Source organism: Tiliqua scincoides, chromosome 7, assembly GCF_035046505.1.
Source record: "Tiliqua scincoides isolate rTilSci1 chromosome 7, rTilSci1.hap2, whole genome shotgun sequence".
NCBI lineage: Eukaryota > Metazoa > Chordata > Lepidosauria > Squamata > Scincidae > Tiliqua > Tiliqua scincoides.
Window position 1 is genome coordinate 38536906 of NC_089827.1, and position 18224 is coordinate 38555129.

The window sequence follows — 18224 nt, forward strand, 5'->3', positions numbered from 1 at the left end:
CCATTGCTCCACCAGTGAGCGCCTCATTCCCTAAGTGACATGATGCACAGTGTAGTAGAGTGATGCAAGTTGGGGCAAGAAATAAAAAAAAGGTGGGTTGCTTGTGGCCCAATCTTCCTCCCGCCCATTCCCAGGAAGTGAGAAAGGAAGTTGGAGCATTGGGTGAAGCGACTGAGGGCCCAATCCTGAACTCAGCTAGTGCTGGCGTTGAGTCAGCGCTGGGTGCTGTAAACATGCTGTAATGCATGTTTATGGCACACAGTGAATAAGAAGCGCCGATGTGGGCCTGCGCCAGTTAGGTGCCAGGCCCAGCACCGGCAGGAAGAGGATGCGCCACTGCCAGGGGTGAGTGTGACCGCCTGGCGCTGGTGCATCCTCTACGGGGTGGGGGAGGAGATGAACCAGGGCAGAGGGGTTGCAGGATCAGCAGAGCCCTGCTCTACTCTATCCTGAACTCTGTGTCGAGCCAGAAGACCCGGCATGGAGTCTCTCAAGTCTGTGCTGGCAAAATAGCCAGTGCAGTTGAGAAACCCCATTGCAGGGCTTGGGGCTTTCCTAGGGGAAGGGGATGAAAATCCCCTTCCTCCAAGGAGACCTCCAGCTGCTTCCCACTGCCTGCTCGATACAGCAGTAGCTGCTCCAGCTGGTGCCAGGAAGCTTAGGATTGCGCTGTGTACCTGACGAACTGGGGGAGGTGGCAGGCAAATGCCTCCTCTTGTCTCTCCCGTCAGTTCCCTCCCTCCTCCAGCCCACCTCTCAATACAGCCACTGCAGTCCATCTCATGGCTAGGATGTCCCTGAATCTTGAGGGCATGTCAACACTACAATATCCATCTTTGTAACTGTCCTATCCAGTCCACCAAAGACTCCAGAGAACTGCAATTTGATGAAGTGCTGAGAGACTTTTGTCTGGGATCCCGAACTCATCTTCCCAGAGTTGGATCTCCCAGGGAAGACAGAATGACTGTTCCACCAGTTGATCTCTGTGGTGCAGCAATCTCCAAAAGTATCCATTTTAAAGCACAACATTTTCGATGCCTCCTGCATATCCTGAAGGAGGTCCAGGAGGGAAAAGGAATTTTTTTCAGTGCACTGAGGCCAAACCAAAAAAGGACAGGAAGATCCGACCCACTGTGGAACTGAATCGGCAAACACCACTCAAGTGAAGTCTTAAATACTGAATTCAACGAATCATAAGAACATAAGAACATAAGAACAGCCCCACTGGATCAGGCCATAGGCCCATCTAGTCCAGCTTCCTGTATCTCACAGCGGCCCACCAAATGCCCCAGGGAGCACACCAGATAACAAGAGACCTCGTCCTGGTGCTCTCCCCTACATCTGGCATTCTGACTTAACCCATTCCTAAAATCAGGAGGTTGCGCATACACATCATGGCTTGTACCCCATAATGGATTTTTCCTCCAGAAACTCGTCCAATCCCCTTTTAAAGGCGTCTAGGCTAGACGCCAGCACCACATCCTGTGGCAAGGAGTTCCACAGACCGACCACGCGCTGAGTAAAGAAATATTTTCTTTTGTCTGTCCTAACCCGCCCAACACTCAATTTTAGTGGATGTCCCCTGGTTCTGGTATTATGTGAGAGTGTAAAGAGCATCTCCCTATCCACTCTGTCCATCCCCTGCATAATTTTGTATGTCTCAATCATGTCCCCCCTCAAGCGTCTCTTTTCTAGGCTGAAGAGGCCCAAACGCCGTAGCCTTTCCTCATAAGGAAGGTGCCCCAGCCCCGTAATCAGCTTAGTCGCTCCCTTTTGCACCTTTTCCATTTCCACTATGTCTTTTTTGAGATGCGGCGACCAGAACTGGACACAATACTCCAGGTGTGGCCTTACCATCGATTTGTACAACGGCATTATAATATTAGCCGTTTTGTTCTCAATACCCTTCCTAATGATCCCAAGCATAGAATTGGCCTTCTTCACTGCCGCCACACATTGGGTCGACACTTTCATCGACCTGTCCACCACCACCCCAAGATCTCTCTCCTGATCTGTCACAGACAGCTCAGAACCCATCAGCCTATATCTAAAGTTTTGATTTTTTGCCCCAATGTGCATGACTTTACACTTACTGACATTGAAGCGCATCTGCCATTTTGCTGCCCATTCTGCCAGTCTGGAGAGATCCTTCTGGAGCTCCTCACAATCACTTCTGGTCTTTACCACTCGGAAAAGTTTGGTGTCATCTGCAAACTTAGCCACTTCACTGCTCAACCCTGTCTCCAGGTCATTTATGAAGAGGTTGAAAAGCACCGGTCCCAGGACAGATCCTTGGGGCACACCGCTTTTCACCTCTCTCCATTGTGAAAATTGCCCATTGACACCCACTCTCTGCTTCCTGGCCTCCAACCAGTTCTCAATCCACGAGAGGACCTGTCCTCTAATTCCCTGACTGTGGAGTTTTTTCAGTAGCCTTTGGTGAGGGACCGTGTCAAATGCCTTCTGAAAGTCCAGATATATAATGTCCACAGGTTCTCCCGCATCCACATGCCTGTTGACCTTTTCAAAGAATTCTATAAGGTTCGTGAGGCAAGACTTACCCTTACAGAAGCCATGCTGACTCTCCCTCAGCAAGGCCTGTTCGTCTATGTGGTTTGAGATCCTATCTTTGATGAGGCATTCCACCATCTTACCCGGTATGGATGTTAGGCTGACCGGCCTATAGTTTCCCGGGTCCCCCCTCTTTCCCTTTTTAAAAATAGGCGTGACATTTGCTATCCTCCAATCTTCTGGTACCGTGGCTGTTTTGAGGGACAAGTTGCATACCTTAGTCAAGAGATCTGCAACTTCATTCTTCAATTCCTTAATAACCCTTGGGTGTATGCCATCAGGGCCCGGTGACTTATTGATCTTTAATTTATCAATGAGGTCTGAAACATCTTCTCTTTTAACCTCTATCTGACTTAACTCCTCGGTTAGGAGGGGCCGTTCGGGCAGCGGTATCTGCCCGAGGTCTTCTGCCGTGAAGACAGATGCAGAGAACTCATTTAATTTCTCTGCCATCCCTAAGTCTCCTTTTATCTCCCCTTTCCCTCCCTCACCATCCAGAGGGCCAACCGCTTCTCTGGCGGGTTTCCTGCTTCTAACATATTTGAAGAAGCTTTTATTATTCCCCTTAATGTTGCTGGCCATGCGTTCCTCATAGTCTCGCTTGGCCTCCCCTATCACCTTCTTACATTTCTTTTGCCACAGTTTATGTTCCTTTTTATTCTCTTCATTAGGGCAAGACTTCCATTTACGGAAGGAAGCTTCCTTGCCCTTCACAGCCTCTCTAACTTGGCTGGTTAGCCATGCGGGCACTCTCCTGGATTTAGTGGAACCCTTCTTTCTTTGCGGTATACACCTCTGCTGGGCCTCTATTACTGTTGTTTTAAGCAGCCTCCATGCACTCTGGAGAGACTGGACTCTTTTTACCCTCCCTTTCAACCTCCTTCTAACCAGCCTCCTCATTTGAGGGAAGTCCGCCCGTCGGAAGTCAAGGGTTTTTGTTAGAGATTTGCCTGGTATTCTTCCCCCAACGTGCACGTCAAAACGGATCGCAGCATGATCACTGTTCCCCAATGGCTCAGTAACGTTTACATCTCTAACCAGGTCCTGCGTACTGCACAAAATTAAATCCAGAGTCACCTGTCCTCTGGTGGGCTCCTTGACTAGCTGATCTAAGCCACAGTCATTTAGCACGTCAAGAAATCCGGTTTCCTTATCGTGACCAGAACACAAATTGACCCAGTCAATATGAGGATAATTGAAGTCCCCCATGATTACAACCCTGTCCCTCCTTGTCACCTCCCTGATCTGTCTCCTCATTTCAAGGTCCCCATCAGATTTCTGGTCTGGAGGACGATAGCACGCCCCCAGTATTACATCGCTGCTCAAGCCTGGTAATTTAACCCACAGAGATTCTACGGTGGAGTCGGACCCACCTTCAATCTCTACTTTGCTGGATTCTATCCCTTCCTTAACATAAAGGGCCACCCCACCTCCAACACGCCCCTGCCTGTCCCTCCTGTAGAGTTTATAGCCCGGGATTGCGGTATCCCACTGATTCTCCGCATTCCACCAGGTTTCCGTTATGCCCACTATGTCAATATTTTCCCTTGTCACCAGACATTCCAGTTCTCCCACCTTTGCTCGTAGACTTCGGGCATTCGCATAAAAGCATTTATACACGGAATGCCCCAGGATAGGCTGCTTATTCGCTCCTTTGTCCCCGCATCCTCTCATTGTGCCAAACCGTCTATCACATCCCATCACCCTACCTTTCCCAATTTCTTCTCCTACCCTGCCTTTGTCTTGTTGTTCTCTAACCTCCCCATCCTCATCCCATAGGGATGAGGAGTCCCGAACCGGATGCCCCTCGGCTCCTGTCGGCCTTCCCCCAGGGATCAGTTTAAAAGCTGCTCTGCCACCTTTTTAATGTTATGCGCCAGCAGTCTGGTTCCATTCTGGTTCAAATGGAGCCCGTCCCTCTTGTACAGGCCCCGCTTGTCCCAAAACGTTCCCCAGTGCCTAACGAATCTAAACCCCTCCTCCCTACACCACCGTCTCATCCACGCATTGAGACCCCTGATCTCCGCCTGCCTAGCTGGCCCTGCGCGTGGAACAGGTAGCACTTCAGAGAACGCTACCTTTGAGGTCCTGGCTTTCAGCTTCCTGCCTAAAAGCCTAAATTTGGCCTCCAGGACCTCCCAGCTACACTTGCCCACGTCGTTGGTGCCGACATGCACCACAGCTGCTACCTCTCCCCCAGCACTGTCTACTAGCCTGTCTAGACGAGAAGTGATGTCCGCAACCTTCGCACCAGGCAGGCAAGTCACCATGCGGTCCTCACATCCGTCGCAAACCCCCCTCTCTATGTTTCTAATAATCGAATCCCCCACTACAAGAAGCCCCCGACCCCCCTCCCGCCGAGGAGTATCCCAAGTGCGCTCGGATACGGGCCCATCCCCTGGAGAAGGGATCCCCCATAGGGGATTGTTTCCCTCCTCTCCAGGATGACGTCCTCCAGTCCCGAGACTTCCCACCCGGGCAGCCGAGGAGCTGCACGCCTGAGGTTGGGACGAAGCCTGATCGTCCCCGGAAGTCTCCCCACGGTCCTCCTCTGGCTGCCTGCGCTTCTCCAGGTCGGCCACCAAGGCTTCAAGGGAGCGGACGCGTTCCCTGAGAGCCTGGAGCTCCTTGCACCGAGGACACACCCATGACTTATGCCCCAGAGGCATATAATCATACATGTGGCACTCGATGCAGAACACTGGATAGCCCCCACCCTGCTGCTGGCTGTCTGACTGCATAGCTTTTTTTTTTTTAAAAAAAAACTCCTTCAATAGTGGAGTATTGAATATTAAAGGGAGTACAGCCAGTTGTTAATGAGCACAGCCTAAGTAAGTTCACCATTACAAGTGTCTATACAAACCAGCAGAACCCCCAGGAACCAAAAGAAAAGTCCTGCCATTATTCTGTAGTAAAGACATCTGAGACAACTTGTCAGCCATAAATGGGTCAAGATGTGAGGGGGGGTCAAAATGGCTTTCCTTATTCAATGTGGAAGAAATGCTGCTTTAAAGGGAAATAAAGACTACAATGGCAGTTCTTCAACGCTTGACGAAAACTGAGTTCAGCCTGAGCAATAATCCTGGCAAGAATTAATTTGAGCCCTCAGGAAATCAATCCAGAATAAAGCCAAGTCTTCAGAAATCTAGACATATATTATTCAAAATTCAGCCACTCAGCTTCTTGTAATGAAAATGCATTCTTTCAGCTATTCCTTCGGATATTGTACCATGTCACTCAAAGAAGGGGTTTGAATTTATAAGCCTGACCCATCCTGAGCACTGGCATAAAAGAAACTGGGTCCAAATCAAACACAAGGTAAATTTTATATAAATCCATAAATAATATGAATGTGGGTAGATTAAATCCAGGTAGAACCAACTGCTGGAAAGTCTACAATACGGAGAGCTTTTATTCAGGAACCTTCTGAAAACATTTTTTAGTCATTTTAGCTAGACTTCTTCATTTGCACTCATTCATTCATTAAGAGCATTTTTATCCATCCTAAATCCCAGTTATAAAAAAATTAAAACAATCAAATAATAATATAAATAATTAAAACCTTCTCTAGAAATTAATAACATTGCGTTTTTTTTCAAATGGCATTAAAGCAAGAGGTATTTTATAGCCCAATCCTGGACTGCACAGTGCTGCAATCGCAGCTCCCTGGGTGTCACAAAAGTGCCGTAAGGCACTTTCCCACCAGCAGAAGAGATTCAGCACCAGTGGAGAGGTTGGCGCCAGTCAGTGCTGGGCCTCAGCACCAGAAGGACGTGTAGGAGGTCTGCTGGGCGGGAGGATCTGGGGGGCAGAGAAAGCTGGGGGAAGGCATTGGGGGGGCAGAACTGGGCAGAGGGTGGGCAGGATGGTGGGCAGGAGGACTGGGTTCAGGAGGAGGGTGGGGATGGTGGCAGAGGCTTCTGCTGGATCTGATCCCCTCTCTGGAGCTGCAAAGCCCAACATGGATTTCAGTTCTGCGCCAGCTCAAGGCCCATCTGAGTAGACCCATTGGGGCCAGCTGCGCTGGACACAGGGTAAGGAAACCAATGTTCCCTTATGCCGAGGAAACCTCCGGCAGCTTCCTTGGCCCCACAGGATACAGCAGCAGTCATTTCGGCACCACTGTACTGCTGGGCGCTAGGGAAGGACTGGGCTCTTTAGTCTAACATGTATATGCTGCTTTTTCACATAAAAAGCCCTCAAAGCAATTTACAATAAAAAAAAAAAATACAAGAAAACAAACAGAATGATAAAACAGAATAAAAAATAAGACTGTAGTACAGGAGGAGCAACTGACACCATACAGCAACATGAAACCAGTCAAATAAATAATGCAGACCAGACCATGCACCTGATGGAATAGGGTCTTAACAATCTGTTGGAAAAATGACAATGTGGGGGCCAAGTGAGCCTCTAATGGGAGGGAGTTCCACAACAACTGGTATAAAGGCTCTGTCAATGTGTCATCACCAGTTGCACTTCTTACACCAGTTGGACCTGGAGCAAGACACCAGCATAATGAATTAAGGGCACAGCACTAACCAGCTTCCCAGCACTGATGTGAGGGCAATGCAGCTCCGAGGTAAAGAAACAAACATTGCCTTACTTTGAGGAGGCCTCCATGACTGCCACCCAACTGCAGGATGCAGTACATGCCCCATTGGCACAGTTGTGTCAGTGCTGGAAAGGTGGTTTGGATTTGGGCCTCAGCAACCCATAAGTAGCAGAAACCCCATGGAAAATATTAGCAGCAGATAGGCAATTAAAAGGAAGGTCTTTGCCTTTTGCCCCCATTATGCCCAGTAAAAACAACTAAGGAAATGGTGTGTGGTGTGATGCACCCCCTCTAGCTTTGTCGCCAGATCACACAAAATTATAAAGACACATAAAATATAGACATGTTATGGTAATTGGTGAAAAAGAATATGGGAGTTGGATTGCCTTGCATGGGCAGAAAGGCACTTCTGCCTGCCCAAGATAGCTCCTGTTTTCTGTCAAGGTTGCCATCCCACCGCAGTCCCTGCTTCCATCCCATAACATCCCGGAGATGTGCCCTGATCCTCAAGATCAGATAGGAGAGCTGCAAGGGGCTCCAGTTGTAGGGAGCAAGAAAACTCCTAGGGCGCCATCCTAACCCCTTGTGTCAGTGCTTTCCAGCACTGACATAAGGGCAATGCAGCTCTGAGGTAAGGCAACAAACATTCCCTTGCTTTGAGGAGGCCTCCGTGAGCGACACCCAACTGCAGGATGCAGCACATGCCCCACTGGCACCGCTATGGCAGTGCTGGAAAGCACTGCCATAAGGGGTTAGGATTGTGCCCTCAATTACATTATCAGAACTCTGCTTGAGCTTCTCTGCATCAAACCATATGCATTTATAGTGCAATGGGGGTGGGGGACAGGGACATGCCTGCTATAATAGTGGCCTGTCCTCCCTCCATCCATGGGGTGTGCACATGAAGAGGCAGCATTCAGGGTGGGATTGCGGCAATGCTGGGGCATGCACACCTCTGATGTGGGGCACACACATGCCCAGCCTAGACCTTCTTGTGGGCACCGCTAACAGACAATTCTGAGCATCCTTGCCAAAGTGCAATTCACAAGATCCTTTGAAGGAAGCCACTTCTAGTAAAGTGGTACAAAACTGGTATAGGTTTATAGTGGAGATATAGCCTTACAGCCCTGTGGGTATCTATCCCTTGCTGAGAGAAATCATCTGATGGGGATGAATCGATTCTAGAAACCTTCTCCCAAAGATATCTGGGTACCACAGGCATGCTTTTTTCCCCCCCTCAAAGTTAGTGACAATCCCAACATGTGGCAGAATGAGGGAAAGCTTCTCATTGGCCCCAACCCTTCCTGCACTTATAACAACTCTGATTGATTGAGATTATGTTGTTAAAGCAAAACAAAACAGAGATCAAATCCAAGCTGACAGCTACATGAATTTTATTAGTTTGTAAAGGAAAATGTATTTTAAAAAAACCCTAATCCATAAACCAATAAAGCTTTTTGCCAAATGTGATGCTATCTAACTCTTGTCATATTATTAAAAAAAAGAGAAGCTTCTGTTTAATCCCTTACTTTCAAGTGCATCATCAAACCCGCTCAGCTTAAATGATGCTGCTGTCAGGTTTTTTTCTTAACCTTCATGAAAAATTTACTGTGCCATACTTAGAATTAGTTGAATAATACATATCGTGTTTTACATTCAAGTTACTACATGTAGTTGTAAATGCTATTTGATTTGATTTGCTTCCTCCCACACCTTCAGCAAAAATATGTGACAATTTTGTTTTATCTCAGTTAGCCTGGTTTCGGAAAAATTCACTCCTTTGGGACTCTTGATTGCCAGCCAACCTGGGAAAATCGCTTTTTACAGTTTCATATGGGATGAAGTTTATGGACTCAGGAGTTCCAATGCAACTTTCCCCAAAAGCCTTTAGTGAAGGAATAAGGTCCACAGGCATAGATCAGAAACTTATTCCAGTGATACAAGGTGGTTGGAAAGGGACCCTCAGTATAGTAATTATTTAACTGAGTCCTATGAGACTATGATAATCTCATCCAAGGACAAGATGAGCATACCCGGGAGTCAGGGCTACACTGCAACTGTGAAAGCAGCAAACTTGTCACAGCAACACAGTTTTACAATTCTGTCCAACTTGCTATTGTATTTACACTATGGGCGCAATCCAAACCTGCGTTGGAGCAGGCAAGCCAGGAGGCTTGCGCTGCATCCAATGCAGGTTCGTTGGCAGCAGTGGCTCAGCCAGAGGCAAGGGGAAACTCTTCCCCTTACCCCTGGGTAAGGGCTACAGGCCCCAATGCGTCTCCTCGGACCTGCACCACCTCTGAAGGTAGCACAAGTCCGAGGAGAGTGGAGCGGCTTGAAGCCTCTCCGTTCTCTGCAGTGAAAGGGGTTGGGATCCAGCATAACTGCCGGGTCCCAGCCCCGCCTCTGGCTCCCCATGCACCTGCCCCCGGAGCCACCCATCGCCTGCCCTCTCTCCCGCCCAGAAACACCTCCTTCCCTCCTCCTCCCCACCCCCCATACCTACCTTTGCCGCTTGTGTCAGTGCAGGTGTGCCGACACAAGCGGCTGCGGGGAAGCCACCATGGAGGCTTATGTCAGCCTCTGTGCATTGGCACATCTAGATGTGCCGACACGGCTTCCTCCCACGGAGGCGCAAACGTGCTTTACCACACGTTTGCGACCCTCCTGGGCTGGCCCAAGGGACTTGGGCTGGTCCAAGTCAACTTTAGGATTGCGCCCTATGCGTTTGTTAGATTTATATTCCACTTTTTGACCAAGTCCTCAACGTGGCTTACAGGATCTGAATTACATGGCCCAATCCTGCAGAGCAGGTACAGCGACCTAATGCATACTGCCATGGAGATTACCTGATAAAAGTAGGTGCCAGTGGCAAGACTTGGGTGACCTCTCCTACCAACAGGAGGCCCCACAGCACTGAGCAAGGTATGTCCAGCAAGGTAAGGTCCAGGGGAGGGTGAAGGTGGGAAGGGGTGGAACAGGGCAGAGAAGGGTAGTGACGGGGATATGGATGGTTGGATCAGGTCCAGGAGGGGGCAGAGGATCCTATCTCCCCTCCTAGCCCCAATCCACCAACATAAGGCCACTCAGAGTTGTGCCAGTGATTTTACTGGTGCGAATTCAAGTAGTCCTATAGCAGCTGTTGGGGCTTTCCCTGGGGCAAGGGGACAAAATGTTCCCTTACCTTGAGGTGACCTCCAGCTTCCGTGCTGGATGCAGCAGAGGCTGCATCGGCCCCACTGGATGAGCACACCGATGCACATATGGCCTTATATACACAAACCTTATATCACATGAAGTCACTATGTGTCATGGAGGTGTATCTGCTCCTTGTCATGAAAAGAGCAACAGCACGTTAGGTGAGTGTACAAACTGGTCCATGACTGATATGTATCTGTTTCCCTTTCTAACACATCACAAGGTTTTTTTAAATACTTATTAACTAATAGAAAACAAAACATTTATAAAATACAGCTACAATTAAAAAAAAAATCACATTAGGATTGTTGATAAACCCTATCCCCTTGACCTTAAACTTATAAGGGGGTTGCCATGAAGACAAATAAAATGAAGACTGTTGAGCATTTTGAATGTATAAAGTACAGTGGTGCCTCGCATAACGAATGCCCCGTGCAGCGAAAAACTCGCATAACGAAAGAGTTTTTCGATTGAGTTTGGTAACTCGCATAACGAAAATTTCTGGCCTTGCTTCGCATAACGAAAAGTTTTTTAGGTCTGTGCTTCGCATAACGAAAACTTTTTAGGTCCGTGCTTCGCATAACAAATTTTTTAAAAATTAAAAATTTCGTGTATGCTTCAAATTTTAGAAATCCTCTGTACAGTATGTATGCCTTTAAAGAGCATGTAATAAACACTTTGTGCCTTTAAAGAGCACGTAATAAACACTTTGTAAACCAAATTTGACTTCGTTTTGACCTTTTTTGCCCATAAGAACGCATTAATTAGATTTCAATGCATTCCTATGGGAAAACGTGATTCGTGCAACGAAAATTTCGCATAACGAAAGGATTCGCGGAACGGATTAATTTCGTTATGCGAGGCACCACTGTACTATATTAACAGTCATGGATAGCAAAAATCAAGACGGGGGACCAATTGCATCACATTGACTGCACCACCAGGCATGTCTTCTCTGAAACACTTTTTGTCCTCACCAGACCCTGATAATTTTAGTAGATAGGGAATTTGACTTGGCTAAACTCCACCAATCCGACTGCCTCCTGACCCTCTCCCTCCGCTTGTCCCACCTTCCCCCTGCTGTCTCTGCCCTGGAACGCCTCTCTCACTGCCCCAACTTACCCCTCTGCCGCCTGGTGCAGTATTCCACTGGTCTCTGACCAGCGTTGGCCCAGAGTGGGCTTGCAGCAAACCTGCTCTGGCGCTGGGTTGGTGCTGACTGCCAAAAATGTGCCTTATGGCATATTTGTGATTGTGCGTGCCGGTAGTGGGCCAGCGCATGTCTGTCAGGATCAGGATCTCTGTCTGTTGCATCAGATGGCTCCTTTCTTTAAAAGAACAAAAGGGCCAAGAATTCTACATCAACAGTTTTACAGCTTTTACAGAGTTTTGCAGCTAGATCAAATTTCTGACAACTAAATCAAGTTTGGAGTTTAAATATTCTATTTTTAAAAATGCCTTGCGATGCATCAAATGACAGAAACCAAGCAAAAAGAAAAAGAATGTTGTGATCTAAAACAAGGCAAGAGTGTACAGGTACTATGGAACATGGAGTGTATCTAAATTTGGTCACCCCCTCCCCCATTGACGAGATCAGAGTTCAACCCATGGCTTTGAAAGCAAATTTGTTTTTGTGTCAATCTCTATTTGAAATGCTTCTGTGAAAGTTAGGTAACTTGTAATTAACTCCATAGGAAAACATGAGCATACAAATGTGTTCTGACTGAATAGAGCACAGTTATCCCAAGAGCAGCTAATTTAATATTAGATCAAATGAGCCGGCATTGAAATTACCATGTTTTTGTTGACTATTTTAACATATTTAGAGAAGGCTGTGGGACCTTTATACATCTTGGTGTCTCTTTGTAGTATCACTCTTCATATCTTATGCCAGTCGACGTGAGAGACATAGATTTGAAGGGCTGAGAGTAGGGTGGGGGAGAGGCAGAAGCTTTGGAATATATTTCTGATGTGCCCAAGAGAAGATTATTAAAATGATAAAAGAAGAACTCAGTCATTATTCATCTTCTATTCATCCTTCTTAAGGCTTCCTCACAAATGTAGAAACCCATTCACAATAGTCCTGTCTGGAGGACTTGTTGCTTTCAAGAGAGCTGATTGTAACATCTCATCACGGTGCACTATCAACCACTCCAGGTTCCCTGAAGAGTTCATTCTCCAGTATAATAAATAAAGGCAACAAAATCATTCGCATCTCCCCACCACCGTGATCAACTTCAGGAAAACCAAACCATGCTGTGGGGAAATAGTTCTGAAATGCAACTCAGTGTGAACTCAAGTCACACAGGGACTTGAGCAGGGAGGAGAAAATTGCTCCTATCTTCACAGCTCTATGAAACTTCTGATGAGATCATCACCCTCCAACCTCCTGGCTAGGCCACAAACCACAGACAGATACCTTAAATAGCAATCTGCCTAAGCAGATTCTTGCTTCCCCTGTACAGGTCCACTTGTATGGCTGCCGCAAAATATCCCATCTGCACCTTTGGTCAATTCCTTTCCAGAACAGAAGAAGCCCCACTGTGCTGAGCACCTCTTGGGTCATGCAGAGAGGAAAATTATTTACATTTTTTTGGTGGGCACAAACAAAAGAAACAGATTTATTAGGACTGAACCAAAATTCCTTAATTCCCCCATAATTTTGGGGGCAAGGATTTTCAGTGTGTCTTTTGGGGGTGTGCTGCAGAAAGAAGGAATCTCTGAAACATTCAGGCAGCTGGTGTATCGGACACACATTCAGGTAAGCTGCAACATTCCTTCTCTGTGCCTGGCTTTCAGGTGGTGATGGTCACACCCCAGGGGAGTCTCTTCACAGCTGCACTGGGCTACAGTTTTGGCACCATTATTTTCCTTCAAGCCAACCTTTTCCCCAACAACAACAACAACAACCTTTATTTCTATCCCGCCCTTCTCCCTAAAGGGGCCCAGGGCGGCTTACAACATATAAAAACAGATTAAAACATAATTTCACAAACAGATAAAAACATATTAAAAACACATTAACAGAAACCATAAAAACAGTAGTCAGATAAAAGTCAGAATAAAAAAGAACATAAAACAGCAGTTCTTAGAGGAATCAGGCCTGTAAAAAAGCAACTAAAAGATGTATAAAAGATGTTAAAAAGGCCATGAAGTCAGAAGGCTTAAACAGCAAGGTCTTCAGGCCTCACCGAAAAGTCTCAAGAGAGGGAGCCATTCTCAAGTCAAGGGGAAGGGAGTTCCATAACGTTGGTGCCACTACTGAGAAGGCCATGTTTCTTGCCGCCACCCCACGTACCTCCTTAGGTGGCGGCACTTGTAAAAAGGCCTTCTCTGATGACCTGAGAGGACGAGCCGGATTGTACGGGAGTAGGCGATCTCTAAGATACCCTGGCCCAGAGCAGTATAGGGCTTTAAAGGTCAAAACCAGCACCTTGAATTGGGCTTGGAAACGAATGGGCAGCCAATGTAGCCCCCGGAGAAGTGGGCTGACAGAGTCAAACCGCCTAGCTCCAGTGACCACACAGGCCGCAACATTCTGCACTAATTGCAGTTTCCGAACCATCTTCAGGGGCAGCCCCACATAAAGCGCGTTACAATAATCTAACCTCAATGTCACCAAGGCATGAGTCACCGTGGCCAGGTCTGTACGATCCAAGTACAGCCACAGCTGGTGCACCAGCCGAAGCTGAGCGAAGGCCCCCCTAGCCACAGCCGCCACCTGGGAATCCAGGAGCAGCTGAGAGTCCAGGTGGACCCCCAAACTGTGGACCTGCTCCTTCAGAGGGAGTGCAACCCCATTCAGAGCAAGCCGATAAACCAGCACCTGCATCGAGGATTTCCGAACCAGGAGAGCCTCTGTCTTATCCGGATTTAATTTCAGCTTGTTAGCCCCCATCCAGATCCTCACTGCTTCCAGACAGCGCTCCAGGCCCTCAACTGCCATCCTGGAGTCTGGAGGAAAGGAGAGATAAAGCTGGGTGTCATCAGCATATTGATGGCACCCCACTCCAAACCCCCGGATGACCTCTCCCAGTGGTTTCACGTAGATATTAAATAGCGTGGGGGACAGAATTGAACCCTGTGGCACCCCGCACCTCAAGGGCCAGGGTGTCGAACAGGCATCCCCCAGCACCACCATCTGGGACCGACCTTTCAAGTAGGAACGGAACCACCGCAAAACAGTGCCTCCAACTCCCAACTCGGCCAATCGGCCCAGAAGGATACCACAGTCGATGGTATCGAAAGCCGCTGAGAGGTCCAGCAGGATCAACAGGGATGCACTCCCCCTGTCCAGTCCCCGGCGTAGGTCATTCACCAAGACGACCAAGGTGGTTTCCGTCCCAAAGCCCGGCCTGAAACCAGATTGAAAAGGATCCAGATAATACGCTTCATCCAAGACCCTCTGGAGTTGGGCCGCCACCACCCGCTCAATTACCTTGCCCAGAAACGGGATGTTGGAGACTGGCCGGTAGTTGTTCAATGGAATCCAGGGAGGGCTTCTTCTGGAGGGGGCGAACCTTGTCATAGCGCCAGTTGGGTTTTGCTGTGTAATGATGTTGCTGTGGACAATTGAGGGCAGTGCTGCCAAAAGTGTTACACTAATTCTGCACTAGGTTCACTTGAGTTAAATTACATGAGATCATTGCTTCCAGGAAGAAAATGGCAGACAAACATAGGAAGGGCTTGGAGCATCAGCCAATTCAGGCTATGAACATCAGCAAATAGGGTTGAAGAGCTCATGGTTGGTGGTCTTTCAGGAAACTAGCCAGTTTTTTTCCGTGCAGTTGCTTTCCCTGGGGGCTGCTTTTCTGGCACCTTCCTCCTCTCACAAGTCACTGTCTCCCCATCCTTCTTTCCTGTGTTAAAACCAATCCTATGCTTGTCTACTCAGTAAGGTCCCAATCCTATCCAATTTTCCAGTGCAGCAGTACCAATGGGTCATGCACTGCATGTTGTGGTGGGGCAGCAGTAACAGAGGCCCCCTTAAAGTATGGGAACATTTGTTCCCTTACCTTGGGGCTGTATTGCGGCTACACCGGTGCTGGAAAATTGGATAGGATCGGGCCCTAAGACCCATTATGGTCAATGGAACTTACTCCCAGGTAAGTATGGATAAGATTGCAGTCTGAGCCACATAAGTGACTGCATCTAATCAGGGATGTCATGATCCTACACATAGGCGGTATGATTTGGCTTTATGGACAGCTTTAATGATGTCAATTGAGAACAAGGGTAATTTAATCAAATCTGGACAAACTTAGCAAGGAATGTAGAAAAGTAATGGGAAAAGGGCAGCATTGCTGAAAAGATTCATGCACAAAAACAGTGAGCAGCTTTGGCTCAGCCTGAGTTATTTATCCTGTTCAAGCAACTAATGTATCATTTGCTGTAAGTTTATCCCTTTGCAATTAGGGAAACCATGGAAGGACTATGTAATTCTAAATTAGTGTTGGAAGGTGTGTGTGGGGATTTATCTTTCCTCCATAGTATCCTGGAAGGGGAGGGAACTTAAGTCTCCAGAGGCCAGAAATATAGTTCAGCGCAGAGTGTCTGAGGTACCTTTGAATGGTGCAAGAGCTAAGAACACCTCATGAGACAAGGCACCAATCTGATTTACAACTTAATAACTTTCTGTTTCCAGAAATAAAGCAAAGTTGTTATTTAATGGCTGAAATACTTGCATTTTCTCCAAATGCCAGTAATAATTTAAATTCATGACTTCTGTATTATTCATGGGGTCCAATTTAATATGAACAGTATTTCTGGTGTTCCATGTTTATGAAGAGTGTGTCTTGAGGGTATACCCCATTTTATGGCAAACAGATGCTCAATATAACTAGCTGATATTCTGCTGCTGTGAGACGGGAATAAAAAGTAAGTTGTCTCATTTTCTCACCTTGGCAGAAGCGTGTATGAATCTCTATTTTCTTCACAACTTCCTAGGACAACTTAGTCTAGGCCTGATTCCAAAGTGCTACTTTTGGTGAGCCCTCAGGGGCTGCATGTGTTCAAGCAAATTTCTGACTTCTTGCTTTGAAAAGCAGAATAAGAACATAAGAAGAGGCCTGCTGGATCAGACCAAAGACTTGTCTGGCCTAGAGTCTTGTTTCCCATTCTGGCTTTCCATATGCTTCTGGAAACTTCCCAAGAAGGACATGTGGACAATTGGGCGTCTCCCGCTGTCAGTCTCCAACAACTGGCATTCTGAACTTGGAACTCCCATACAAACAATCATGACTAGTAACCACTGCTAGACCAATCCTCCATAAATCTATTTAATCTTAGAGTGGCCATCTAAGCCAGCGACCATAATCACACCCAAAGGCAATGAATTCCGCAAATTAAGTATGCACTGCATAAAGATGTACAGGTGTTGCCTATATCTGTGGGTGATCCTTTCCCAGACCCCCTGCAGATACCAAAAACTGCAGAAAATGAAATCCATTGTTTTCTGGACCACTGGGACTCTGAACATGACCGGAGCTTTGCTCCAGTTGCACCTGAAATGCACGGCCTCTATGGGCCTCAAAAAGACATCCAGAGGTCCTTGAAGGGTCTTTCCAGTTTTTATTTGAAAAACAGAAGTGCCTTTCTAAGACCTCCGGAGGACACTCTTCAGGTTGGGCCAAATCTGGCTCAATGCAGGTCTGGGTGACCCATGCTGAGCCAGATCCGTGGATACAAAATCCGCTGATAAGTAGGCTCAACGTGTACTTTGTTTTGAATGTCCAGAACCTCCATTGGATGACCTTATATTCTATTCTTAGGAGAGGGGGAGGAAAATTTCTTTCTATACACTTTCTCCACACCATGCAACATTTTTTAATGCTCCCTCTCTCCCTTTGCCCCCTTCCCTGTTGCATGCTTCCTAGTCTATGACAACTCAAATGTGGTAGTCTTTCCTCTATAAATCTGATATAATGCCAATCTTATACCAATTCCATTGGCTTCTGGTTTGTTTCCAGCCCCAGCTGAAGGTATTGTTTAGACAGGTATCTTTTGAACACAGATATCTAAAGGAACATGCTCATATATTGCAACTGAGAGAGGGGGCCCTGTTCTATGTTCCATTGCCACTGGCAGTGTGGAATGTGAATAGAGTGTGAAGAGGGAGGGCCTTCATGCTGACAGCACCTAGCTCTGGAACTCTTTCCGCTGTTACCCTGCACATGCCCGATCTCGTCTGATCTTGGAAGCTAAGCAGGGTCAGGCCTGGTTAGTACTTGGATGGGAGACCGCTTGGGAATATGAGGTGCTGTAGGCTTATACCATAGTCTTTCGAGACTGAAGGTTGCCAACCATCCAGCTAAACTCCTCCCTTTTGTCATTTAGGGACCAGGCAAAAAAAATATTGTTTTCATTAAAAATGTGTGTATACCATTTTTCACCCCAAAAAGTTCACCAAGCAATTTACATAGCAAAATAAGCAGATAAATAAATGGTTCCTACAACTGAAAAAGAAACAGAAGATACAACAGCCATTAGCAAAGATGCTACACTGGGGTGACAAGGGACAGGTGTCATCTCTCTCCTTGCCACTTTAAAAAGTGCCTCTTTGCCCAGGAAGCAGTCCGGCTGTGCATTTTGTCAGGGATGTCTTTGATTTGACTTCCCTTGCTTGTACTAATCTGCAGCATTGAAGGTGCAATATTATCTAGGCCTTGCACTGATGGAGCTCTTGCCCACCACAACTGTACACATGACTGGGGCTGCGAGCACTCACCAACAGAATGCTGAGTGTCCCCCCCCCCCCTGACAGATAGGTTAGTGGAGGGGGATAATGAGGAGGATCAGGGCATGGAGTGGCCTGGCCAGTGACCTATCTGGGGAGCAGGGGCTGGGTGAATATCAGTGGCAACTGTGGCACCCATATGTCCCTATGTCCCTGGGCTGGGCT

General features: G+C 47.3%; 1 pseudogene; it reads left to right on the forward strand.

Annotated features, from left to right (window-relative positions):
* Positions 1-17474: 17474 nt before the first annotated feature.
* LOC136657722 (5S ribosomal RNA) lies at positions 17475-17591 on the forward strand (annotated as a pseudogene).
* The last annotated feature ends 633 nt before the right edge of the window (positions 17592-18224 follow it).